This window comes from Tursiops truncatus, chromosome 5 (genome assembly GCF_011762595.2).
Source record: "Tursiops truncatus isolate mTurTru1 chromosome 5, mTurTru1.mat.Y, whole genome shotgun sequence".
In the NCBI taxonomy this organism is placed as follows: domain Eukaryota; kingdom Metazoa; phylum Chordata; class Mammalia; order Artiodactyla; family Delphinidae; genus Tursiops; species Tursiops truncatus.
The window spans coordinates 28,019,124-28,031,472 of NC_047038.1; the positions used below are offsets into that span (position 1 = coordinate 28,019,124).

General features: G+C 38.2%; 2 protein-coding genes and 1 long non-coding RNA gene across 2 annotated transcripts in view; 1 reads left to right on the top strand and 2 right to left on the bottom strand.

The window, feature by feature from the left end:
* The window catches only part of LOC109548747 (uncharacterized), a 680,792-nt gene that overhangs the window by 63,272 nt on the left and 605,171 nt on the right, over positions 1-12,349 (top strand).
* Positions 1-12,349, bottom strand: part of FAM241A (family with sequence similarity 241 member A) — a 40,403-nt gene that overhangs the window by 15,238 nt on the left and 12,816 nt on the right. The window lies entirely within an intron of this gene.
* On the bottom strand, positions 1,381-11,050 carry LOC141278758 (uncharacterized). The gene is made up of 2 exons (XR_012331903.1): positions 6,571-11,050; positions 1,381-5,547 (listed from the first exon to the last, which is right to left on the bottom strand). It is a non-coding gene; the product is annotated as an uncharacterized lncRNA (long non-coding RNA).

Consider the following 12,349-nt stretch of genomic DNA (forward strand, 5'->3'; position numbering starts at 1 on the left):
CAAATTACCTGACCTCCTATTTCTCAGGAAAAAGAGAAGCAGTCAGAAGAGTTTCCTTAACTTTGTGATACTAAATGTATCAACTACCGAAGTTTACATCCAACTTCTCTTCATTCTCTTTTGTTACAAATAAAGAAATAAGGACGTATTCCTCTTTCTATGTCCAATTTCTCCTACCTATGCTTAGGCTCGCATCCTTTCCTACCTTATATTATACCTTTTCCATTATCCCTCTGTCTCATATATATTCAACCTTCCCCTTTCAGTTGGCTGCTTCTCATCAGTGTTTACACATGCTTAGATTTTTCCTCCTTAATGCCACTAGCTCTGCCTTGCCTTTTCTTCTCCTTCATAACCAAACTGTTTGAAACAATTCACTCTGCTTGTTTCCATATTTTCATCTTTGTCAGGAACTGTGAAGGGGCTGATGTTTTATCCTACTTGCAAGTTAACAAGTCAGCCTGTCTTGGTTTCATGGATACTGGCAGGAGACACAAGCCTCCTCGGTCAGAGACAAAGGACTTTATTCCTCATGCCACAGGAAGCAGCCTGAGTTTCATGTTGATGTTGGTCCCCTTTACCTCCTAAGTCCCACAGGGTGACAGAGTGGCACAGGTAGATGCTACATGCAGTGGGCTTATGTCTCAGCTGAAGAACTCTGAGCTTAGGGAACTCTCATGTTTTACAATGGGCTATAAGCAAATCTGCCTGATGTTTGTCCCAGAGGGAGACATCATTTTTATTACACTGGGTAGCAGACAATCTGCCCTCTGCTCCAAAAGGAGACAATATTCTGATCTTCCAAGTCTGTTCATTTAACAAACATCCTTGAAAAACAGTCCTAAACAAAAATTCTCAATGCAAGAGATCCATGGAGAATTGCTCCCCACAATCTTCCAGTCAGACCTCAACTTACTCCAATGTGGCCTCTGTTCCTATTACACCACCAAAACAGTTCTTGAAAAGGTTACCAGTAAACTGCCGTATCAGTAAATTAGAGGGTTTCTTTTGGTGGCAGGGGGGAGGGGCACTCCCTGGCGGTGCAGTGGTTAGGACTCCACGCTTTCACTGCCAAGGGCCCACGTTCAATCCCTGGTCGGGGAACTAGGATCCCACAAGCCACGCAGCGGGGCCAAAAAAAAAAGAAAAAAAAATTAGAGTTTTTCAGTTCTAATTTTATTCAAACCCTAAGCAGAATTAATAACCATTTTTTTCTTTTCTTTTGAATTATATGGTATTACATTCTCCTGGTTCTACTTGTTCTATTTTCATCCCTCTGGCTATGCCTTTCTCAGTCTGCTTTGTGGGTTCACCATCCTCAACCTAGCTATTAAATATTGATCCTCAACCTCTGGTCTTAAGGCCTTATCTCTCTCTCTCTTTTTTTTAAATAAATTTATTTGTTTATTTACTTATTGCTTTTTGGCTGCATTGGGTCTTCGTTGCTGTGCGCGGGCTTTCTCTAGTTGCGTCGAGCGGGGGCTACTCTTCCTGGCGGTGCACGGGCTTCTCATTGCGGTGGCTTCTCTTGCTGCGGAGCACGGGCTCTAGGAGCACGGGCTTTAGGAGCACGGGCTTCAGTAGTTGTGGCTCGCGGGCTCTAGAGCGCAGGAGCAGTTGTTGTGGTGCACAGGCTTATTTGCTCTGCGGCATGTGGGATCTTCCCAGACCAAGGCTCGAACCCGTGTCCCCTGCATTGGCAGGTGGATTCCTAACCACTGTGCCACCAGGGAAGTCCCCAGCCCTTATCTCTTTTCTTTCCATATTGTCTTCCCAAATAAGCTCATCTAAACTTTACAGTTTCAATTACCACCAGTAAATCAGTTATTTAAGTATTATAGCCAGCTCAGACCTTTCTTCTGCACTCTAGACCCATATATTCAACTTCCTTCTCGACATTTACACTTGGATATCTTGAATATACTTCAATATTCGACACATCCAAGGCCAAACCCATGATTTTCCTCCTCAAAACTGGTCTTCATTCAGTGAACAGATTCTCAGGAATAAAATCCATCCTTAATTTCTGCAAGTAAGAAACTCAGGAATGATCTGCAAAACCTTCTTTTCCCTAATTTCCTATTATCCAAATTATCAGTGGGTTCTGTTGAGTTTAAATCCTAAATATCTCAGGCATTTATAGTTTTCTAATCTTTCTTGTTTGTTGTCTGGTATACAATCTGTCTTCTCAACACCTTCCTTTCTGGTTCTTTTTATTCCTTCCTGTGGATGTGAGTCACTATTTGGTGTCATTTCCTTACTCCAATACAACTTTGTTTCCACCTTTGTATTTTGTGCTGATATTGTCAAATATATTATATTTCAGTATGTTATAGGCCCAACAATATAATTATATATACATATTGTTTTATGCAACTGCTTTTAAATCAGTCAAGAGAAGATGGTGCGATTATACTATCCTTTGTAATTATCTACATTATTGCCTTTACCAGTGCTTTTTGTTTTTTTGTGTGGATTCAAAGTAGTGTCTGATATCAGATGCTTTCATCCTTATAATTTCCTTTGATCATTCTTGTAAGACAGGTGTGCTGGCAAAAAATTCTGTTTTTATCTGGGAATGTGTTTTACGTTTATTATTATTATTATTATTTTTGCGGTACGTGGGCCTCTCACTGTTGTGGCCTCTCCCGTCGCGGAGCACAGGCTCCGGACGCGCAGGCTCAGCAGCCATGGCCCACGGGCCTAGCCGCTCCGCGGCATGTGGGATCCTCCCGGACCAGGGCACGAACCCGTGTCCCCTGCATCGGCAGGCGGACTCTCAACCACTGCGCCACCAGGGAAGCCGCTACCTTTATTTTTGAAAAGTAATTTTGCTGGATATAAGACTGTGGACAGGTTTTTACTTTCAGCGCTTTGAATGTGTTGTCCAATTGCCTCTGTCCTCCAAGTCTCTGATGAGAAATCAACTATTGATCTTACTGGGGTTTCCTTTTATGTGATTTGTTTTTCCTTTGCTGCTTTCAAGATTTTCTCTTTCTTATTCAACATTTTGACCATAATGTGTCTAGATGTGGATCACTCTGTTTATCCTCCTTGAATTTCATCAAATTTCTTGTATGTGTAGCTTAATGCTTTTCATTAAGTTTGAAACATTTTCAGCCATATATATCTTAGAATATTTCTTCTGTCCCTTTCTCTCCTCTCCTCATAGTCCCATTATTTGTGTGCTGATGTGTTTAATCATGTCCTACAGTTCTCTGAGGCTCTGTTCATTTTTTTCCATTCTTTTTTCTCTCTGTTCTTCAGATTGCATAGTTTATATTGCTCTATCTACAAGTTCACTGATTTTTATCTTCTGCCCACTCAATTTTCATTTGGGTTACTGTACTTTCAACTCCAGAATTTCCACTTAATTCAAAAGAAAAACAATTTCTCTTAATTAATATTCTCTATTTGATGAGACACTGTCATCATACTTTAACTCTTTAAGCATGTTTCCTTTAGTTTTTTGAATATATTTATAAGAGCTCTTTTGAAGTCTTTGTCTGCTAAGTATATCACTGGGCCCCATCAAAGACATTTTCTATTGTCTGATTTTTTTCCTACTTATGGATCATACTTTCCTGTTTCTTTCCATGTTTCATCATTTTTTTCGTCAGTAACTGGACATTTTAGATATATTTTTGCAACACTATATACTGATCCCCTACCACTACTCTGGGGGTGGCGGTGGTTGTTATTCTCATGATTATTTGTTTAGTGACTTGGCTGAACTAATTCTGCAAAGTCTATTGCTTTGCAGTGTGCAGCCTCTGATGTTCCTACTCACATTTTTTCCCCTTATTTTCATCTTTTAGTCTCATTACCTAGGGGTTGTCCCTGGGCTAGTATAGCCATTTCTTGGTTAGCAGTTGTGCTTACGGTCCCTTAGCCAGTTATTTTCATGCTTTACCATTGGCTGTATCTGTAGCTTGGAAACTGCTATCATAGTTCAGAGATTTTACTTCTTTGCCCCACATTCAGCGAGGGACTAGTAGCTTGGAGGGTCCTACTCTTACTACCCCTGAGAGGGTATAGCCTTGGGCATGTATACAATTTTCCGACTGTCACAGGTGATTGTGATATTTTGGAGCCCTGCTTCCTAGGAGTTATCCCTGGGTCAGAGTAGCATATTGTTCAATCAGTGTTTGGTCACAGGTTGTATTTAAGCCCCTTGTTCTTTGTAAGGCTTCTTCCCTGTGTTGATGGGTCTGTGTGCAGCTTAGGGAATGCTTTCAAGTCTGCCCCACATCCTGCTACAATTGTTCCTGAGTGGGTGCAGCCTAACACATGCACACTTGCCTTCCTGATCCTCACAGGTGACTATGATCCCAAGAAGGTTCTTCATGGCCGACTCTTTCCCTGGTTCTTTCTTTAAAACCTCTGGCTGCTCTGGTGTTTTGATGTATTATGGAGCTACCAGCCTCCTCTTAATTGCTCTTCATCAAGATCTGTACTGTTTTCAACAACACCTTTAGGCATGGAGTTCTCCATTCCTTCTTCCAGTTGAAGTCAGTCTTCTCAGGCAGATCCAAAGAGCTCTTTACTTCTGTGGGCTGCCTTTTCTCCTGGGCAGAACACCTGCACCACTGCACTGGAGTTGGGGTCAGGGACCCTATTTTCCTAGAGTGACAATCTGGCTCTATAAGGAGGTCCTGGGGGTGGGGAGCAGCTCTCGGTCGTGGCTTGCCTCTCTTGGTGTGGAATCTCTACATTATAGTGAGTTGGGATGGGTAATTCGGCCTCAGTGTTCTCAGCTTGCTGTGCCTAGGGTGGGGGTTGCTTGGGGGGAGGGAGACTTGGTCCTTTTAGCCATGCTTGCCTGGAATAGACTTCCTGTAACATGGAGCTGAGGGGGAAGGGAGGAAAGGGATGAGAAGGCCTACCCTTGCAGGTGAAACTGTAGCCCTAGACTGGGAGTTAGCGGGAGAGGGGAATTTCAGCTTCTTGGCTACCCATGCTGGGGTTGCAGCTTCTATAACACAGCACTGTGATGGGGAGGTAATGGGTTAGGTTGTGGCTCAAATGCCACAAATACTCACTGTTCTTACCTAGATTTTGTAGATTTTCTTTAATGAATGTTCCTTCATTTGCTGTATGCTCTTAGGGTGATTCCCAAAGATTTTAAATGCTATTTTATTTTTAAATAATTTTCACCAGTTAAATTGTTGTTTTTCTGGGATAAAATCTACTGAGTTCCTTACTTCATTGTTCTGGAAGTCCTGCCATGTTGTTTCTGGACACTAATTACTTCTGATGGTGAACTGAAGGATAATTCCTGTAAGGATGAACCAGGGGATCCTGGGTAGTACTCAGGTAGTTTTCTGGAATCATCCATAGAACCTTAAGCACTTTGAAGAGTATTTATTTTATTTTATTTTAAACAAAGTGAAATTTGAGGGTTTTTTTTTTGGCTGCATTGGGTCTTCGTTGCTGTGCGTGGGCTTTTCTCTAGTTGCGGCGAGCAGGGGCTACTCTTGTTGTGGAGCACAGGCTCTAGGCGTGCAGGCTTTAGTAGTTGTGGCCAGCTAACATATTTGCTAGACTCTGCTAAGCAAAGAAGGAAAACTGCCTCTTTAATGGTTGGTATGAAAGGAAATGAGAAAGAAGGAAAAGAAACCCATTGTTTTTTATTCATTTAAGCTTTAAATATAAGTAAATATTTAAAGACTTTTTTCAAAAAAGGGTTAGTAGAAGAACCATATGATTAAATGGAACTTCAAAAGTTGAACTTCAGCTGGTAATTAACTCATTTTTAAAAAATTAAGTCTAAGGAAAGTTAACTGGAAATTCTAGTCTCAGAATAGTCCTGATTTTCCCTTTAGTTGCATCTAATACATTAAATTTTACACCCAAGTCTGTATTTTAAAATAATTTTTAGCATAGTAAAATACTTTTTATTGGTATTTATAACTCTCTGGAAAAGTTTCTAAGAGTTGCAGAAATGTCAGAAGTAAATCAAGAATGCTTTGTGAGCATTAAAATCATCTCCACCTTCCTAACTCCCCATATTAAATATCTGGCAGCCCAGAAAGAAAATAATAAACGAAGAAATAAATATACTAATACATATAAGAACAAATAAAACTATCTTAAGCTATCATATATATTCAGTAAAATATTTAAGATTATTTTACTGTAAAAACACTTCTGCTTTATAGAGCCAATTAAATTCAACAAAATTTTCGTGATACCTAAAATGTGTTAGATAAATAAGACTATATCCTTAACTTCAAGAAGCTAAGAATTTAATAAAAAGGTTAACATTTATAAAAAAGTAAGTATATTTTAAGGCAAAAATATGATGTGTTGCAAAATGCTTGGCATTTAGTTCAAAAAGCGTCAGTATAGTCAAAAAATTAAATCAGGAGAGCTGGCAAAAAAAAGTTAATGCAATGCTTTCAAATATTTAGATGATGTTTTAAAAAATGATATGGCATGTTTAACTGCTTTTGTCTTATCATATAACAGAATAGTGGTTTATAGCACTAATGTACTGCAAATTGATTCTGTGGTTAAAACATCTTTACTTCAAAAACAAAAACGATCTTTACTTCAGCATTTAGTTACCTAAAAAGACTCATTTTTTGCTTTTTATTCCTCTTCATTGCAAAGGCTGGCTCTTTGTGGAGATGCTCTGATATATAAGCCTTAAATACAATAAATAATGTTAAAATGAAGTTTTTAATGAATTTCACAATATATTAATTTTAAAAGCCCTAATACTTATTGCATATCTATTATGTGTTGGATGGTGTCTTAAGTACTTTGACCTTCAAAACATAAAGAAAACTGAAGAAGAAGGATTATGTAATTTAGTCAAGATCACCTAATAACTGGTGAAGACACATATTCAGGCATTCTGCCCTAAAACCCATGTTCTAAAACCCTATACTATATGCTTTCTTATAAATATAATATCACTCTGTAATCACTCACATTCTATTTATTTTAAAAAATATTTATTTATTTATTTGGTTGCATGGGGTCTTAGTTGCAGCAGGCGGGCTCCTTAGTTGTGGCATGCATGTGGAATCTAGTTCGCTGGCCAGGGATTGAACCCGGGGCCCCTGCATTGGGAGCACGGAGTCCTAACCACTGCACCACCAGGAAAGTCCCTCCTTCTATTTATTTTAATATATCAGTTTCTAACAGCAGTTCAAACAGTTACACTTGTCTTGATTAATTTATATTCAGTAAAAATAATGTCATTTAAAAATGGTTTTGTGATGGTTACATTTGACTCACTGTACAATATAGCAACTGGTTTAATTGTGATACAGTTTGACCGGATTTAAAATTTTTCTTTCTTTAAAACTAAAAACCAAACCAACATCGAATTCTTAATTCCACCACTTCTCCCCAGAAGAAAAGCAACATAAACTGGCATAAAGACTAAGCACATAGAACACTATTGAAGCAGATTTTTGGTTTCATTTTTTTAACTACATCCAGTTAAGAGAGAAACATATATTTTATTTGGACATAAAATAAACTTTTCTTTCCCTTTGAAATTTTCTTGCCTTCATGGTATGAACAATGAACTTGTAACATAGTAGAATGTGCTCCAATGATCATAGAAAGGCTGCCTTTATAAATAACGTAATTTTTGATTGAATATAATTATGGAGAGACAAAAATGAAAGATGAAGGACCACAATAGAAACAAGCTGGGAATCAGTTTCAGAGGGATTTTAGACTGAAAGTCTTCCCCTCAAAAAAATACTGTAATTTTGTTTCTCTCAATCCATCTCACCAGTCCACTGGACCTCTCAAAAGAAAGACCTGTTTTGAAAAAGATCTTGTTGCTTTCTTTTAAAAGGGCAGGAGTCTCACATTTGCAAAACATCAAGAGACAGTATCATACTGTGATAAACAACTTTGTGAAAATAGATATTAAGAAAGAAGTAGTTATAAAATTTAAAAGCCTCTGGATTTGTTATAGATTTAGCTCTTTATTTTCTCCTGGCAGTTTAGAACCCACAGTCTACCATTTCAACCACGAATTCATAGCCACATATTCTCCCGTACTTTCTGACTTTCAGCAGCCTCCGATTTCCCTGCTGCTTCTTCTAGGCTGCTAAGTGTTGTTGTTGGTAAAAACTGTGCTGAGATGACTCGTTATAAAATCATGTTCTCTCAGTGTTCTTGGTACTACTTCTATACTCTTAAGTGGAGAGAGTCACCTCTCGGTAACTATCCGTCCAATTCCAAATATTTATTGTTCCACATCTTTCCCACTCTATCATCTCCTTCTTAGAGGTGTTGCTGTTTGTTTTTAAGGTTAACCAAGATTCATAATCCCAAATTCTCACATCCATACATTTAAGTACAAAAATGGATTTTATACTGTAACATACTTTCATTCCTAAAGTAAAAGAAGCAAAACAGAGATCCTGATTGAAACTGGAACATTTGTGCATTAGGCAAGTCACACTTCCTTTTAAGACAAAACCAAGAAAGGCAAAGATATTACAAAATCAAAGACACTGGTCAGAATCTGAGGCATTAAGTAGGTGAGGACTGATTCTCAAAAGCACTGGGTCTGTCACTGCTGTTCCAATTGCTTGACCATATCTATTGAAAGAATCATCAACATTTGTGACTTTGTGAATGCCCTCTTTTAAAATTAAATTTTATCATAGGAGTTTTAAGGTTGCAAAGGAAGTATTTAGCTTTATGAAAGTTGAAAATTCTACTTGCTTATGCTGTTAAATATCTTTTCCGTATTATATTTGAAGAGTTAAAGATAAATATGGCTGGTATGTCTAATAGAACTAGGCAAAAATATGATCCATCCTTGTTAGAATTAAGTTGCCTTTAAAGTTAGCTTTTCATCATTAATTTGTTACTAAGATCCATAATGGGATTTTGTCTCAAAGAAAATTTAACAGTACTTATGAGTGGGACAATTTTTAAGAAAGCTATGAAAATGCCACTCACATAACAATGTTTGGGAGTTGTTTATTGTGTTCTGTACAATAACAGCTTCTTGTTTTATATACTGCACTTTTTGTCCAATCCAGTGACTTGGCTGATATTTTTCTTTGTGTTCTGAAATAACCACTGCAGTGCAATTCTTATGAAATGAAATGCCTGTTGAGTTATTAATCAACCATTTGGACTAAGTGGGGAAAAATTTTAATTGCTTCTCATTATTTATGACATTAAAGAATCTGTAGGAATCTAGTTTTGTAAATAAAAGTATGTGGATTTATAAAATTTCTTATGGAAGAAATCCTTTGACGAACAGTATATCTATATAAAGCCACCTTATTTTATAATGGAATATATTAGTTATTTAAATTTTGGGTGAATAGTGATATAGTGAAAATGACAAGTTTTCTGCCTACTGTAATGAAGTCTGTAGTCATGTTCTGAAGTTATGATCCTGTCCTCTCAGCATGTTTTACACCTGCATTTTATGCAAGATGTGTTGTGTGCTACTTGTGGCAAGCCTGCACAGACCTGACTGATTTGCCAGACTGACAGCTGCTTACTTTCAGGAAACCGCACTCTGGTTCTTAGTGTGTGTCACGTCCTCCCTGAGTATCACTAATCTTTGATTACTAAACTCCAACTCTGATAATCACAGCCCTTGACTCATAGAATAGTCTGGCTTGCAAAATAAATCCTTTAGGCAATTTAGTTCAATTCAATAAATAATAATAGGATGCCTACCATGAACAAGGCAAGTGCTGTGAGGTACAGAAAGCAAATAACCTATACTCCTTGCCATTAAGCTGCTTAATATATAAGGAAAGATATGTACTCAAATCACCATATTCAAATCCCCTAACAATTAAAATGACCCATACTTTTATAAAAGATTCATAGTTTCCTTCTGATCTTTCTCAGCTCAGGCAATTTTTCAGATTTCCAGACTTGTATGCTCAATTGCATGTTCAACATTTCCCAGATGTCTTAGAGGACCTCAGACTCAACATGCCCTCAACTCATAATGATCTGCCTTAAAATTGGTCTTCCTCCATGCGTCCCTTACCTCAGTGAATGGCACAACCCAGAAGTACAAGCAAGAAGCCTGCTAGTCATTCTAGATGTCTTTACCTCCTTTGTCTTGCTTGGTCGACTTTTGCGGGCTCATCTCCCTCTGAGTCTGTGTTGGAACTTCTTAGGGACTTACCTATAGGCCTTCTTCTCTTCTTACTCTACAGTCTCTCTTCATGGAGCTTTCATGTACTCTAATGATTTTATTAATTCTTAGATGGTTTATATGTTGAAGACTCTCACTTTTTAAATCACACCCAGGCCAAGAGAAAATGATTAGTGAAATGTTTTTAATTTCTTCAGGAAAAATATTCCTGTAGTTTTGATTCTCCCCTCACCATTTTTTAAAAATAAATTTATTTATTTTATTTATTTTTATTTTTGGCTGCGTTGGGTCTTCGTTGCTGTGCTCGGGCTTTCTCTGGTTGTGACGAGCGGGGGCTACTCTTCGTTGTGGTGCGCAGGCTTCTCATTGCGGTGGCTTCTCTTACTGCGGAACACCAGCTCTAGGCGTGCGGGCTTCAGTAGTTGTGGCTTGCGTGCATCAGTGGTTGTGGCTTATAGGCTCTAGAGCGCAGGCTCAGTAGTTGTGGTGCATGGGCTTCATTGCTCCGTGGCATGTGGGATCTTACCAGGCCAGGGCTCGAACCTGTGTCCCCTGCATTGGCAGGCAGATTCTTAACCACTGTGCCACCAGGGAAGCCCTCCCCCCAACCATTTTTTAAATGGAATCCTCTCCCCATTTTATTTGCTTACTAGTCATTTGTTCAATAAACTTATTAAACACACACACTCCAAGCATTTGCTCCTCACAAAAATACCGTAAGGTGGGTATTTCTAGACTCTAGAGGTCAAGTGACTTCCCCAGAATCAGACAACCAGCCAGAATTTGAGCACAGGAGTCTTCTGACTATAAATTCTGAGCTCTTTCCAATAAACTGCACTGCAGACCTCTAAATCCCTTAGTACAAAGGAACTTAACCAGGTATTAAGAAGAAAGCAAAATAGTTAAACAAATTCATTATAAGGTGTGATTATATAATACTCCTTAAGAAATATACCTTTTTTTTTTTTTTTTTGCGGTACGCGGGCCTCTCACTGTTGTGGCCTCTTCCGTTGCGGAGCACAGGCTCCAGATGCTCCGGCTCAGCGGCCATGGCTCACGGACCCAGCCGCTCCGCGGCATGTGGAATCTTCCTGGACCGGGGCACGAACCCGTGTGCCCTGCATCGGTAGGCGGACTCTCAACCACTGCGCCACCAGGGAAGCCCAAGAAATATACTTTTTAAAAGATGAAGTCTTTAGTTAATTTACTTAAGTCCATAATTAATTTGGTTTTTCCTCTCATCTTTCCACAAGGGATTTGAATTTGCTTATAGTAGGAATAAATGAATAAAATAGTAATAAAATATAGAAAACTGGAAGGGGGGATGGATGAGAGATAATTGAGAGTCTAGACTGGGGAAAGATATGTTACCATGATTACTTCGACTGAGCCTCAAATTTGGCTCTACCCGCCATGGAGTCAAAGCAAAAGGAGGGGGCAAACCAGTAATTCTCACTTCCTTAAGACTCTGCTCATATTTACCTTAGTGAGCACTTACATGATCATCTTATTTAAAAAAGCACCCCTACCCTATACACATACTCCCCATCCACCTTCCCTACTTTATTTTTTTTTTCCATAGCATTTATAACCCACTGATGTACTTGTTTATTTATTCGTAGTCTCTCACTACTACAATGCAAGATTAATGAGAGGAGAGATTTGGCCTGTTCCTGTTTGTTTCTTTGTGTCCCGGTGCCTACAGCACTGCCCAGGAAATAGTAGGAGCTCAGTAGATGTTTTGAGTGAATGAATTAAAAGCTACCAAGAAAATAAGGAACAAACAAATAACAAATAATAACTGATAAATAATAATAAATAATGAATACAAATAATAAATACAGAAAACCATCCATAATACAATGACTGTTATCAGTTGTTAAAGCAATTGATGTTCCATATGACACAAATGGATAAGGAAAATATCTTTAGTATATGGCCGGGTTGTTAGCACAACTGAAGTCTTAAATTAGTAGCCTAACATAGCATACTCAAAGACTGATTTCCAAATACTTAGTCATTTAAACTCCAAAGGGAAAATACTATCATCCAGAAATGGCACAATCATTATACCATTTTTATGATATTACTGTTAAATAAACTTTACATACTGAATAATAAAGAAAGAAGTTTAGTATTTAATTTTTTCTTCATATATTTATTCTCAAGTGTTCTACACTGAGTATTTTTATTGATATCAAAAATGGTTATAACTAACTGGTTAATTCTCTATGA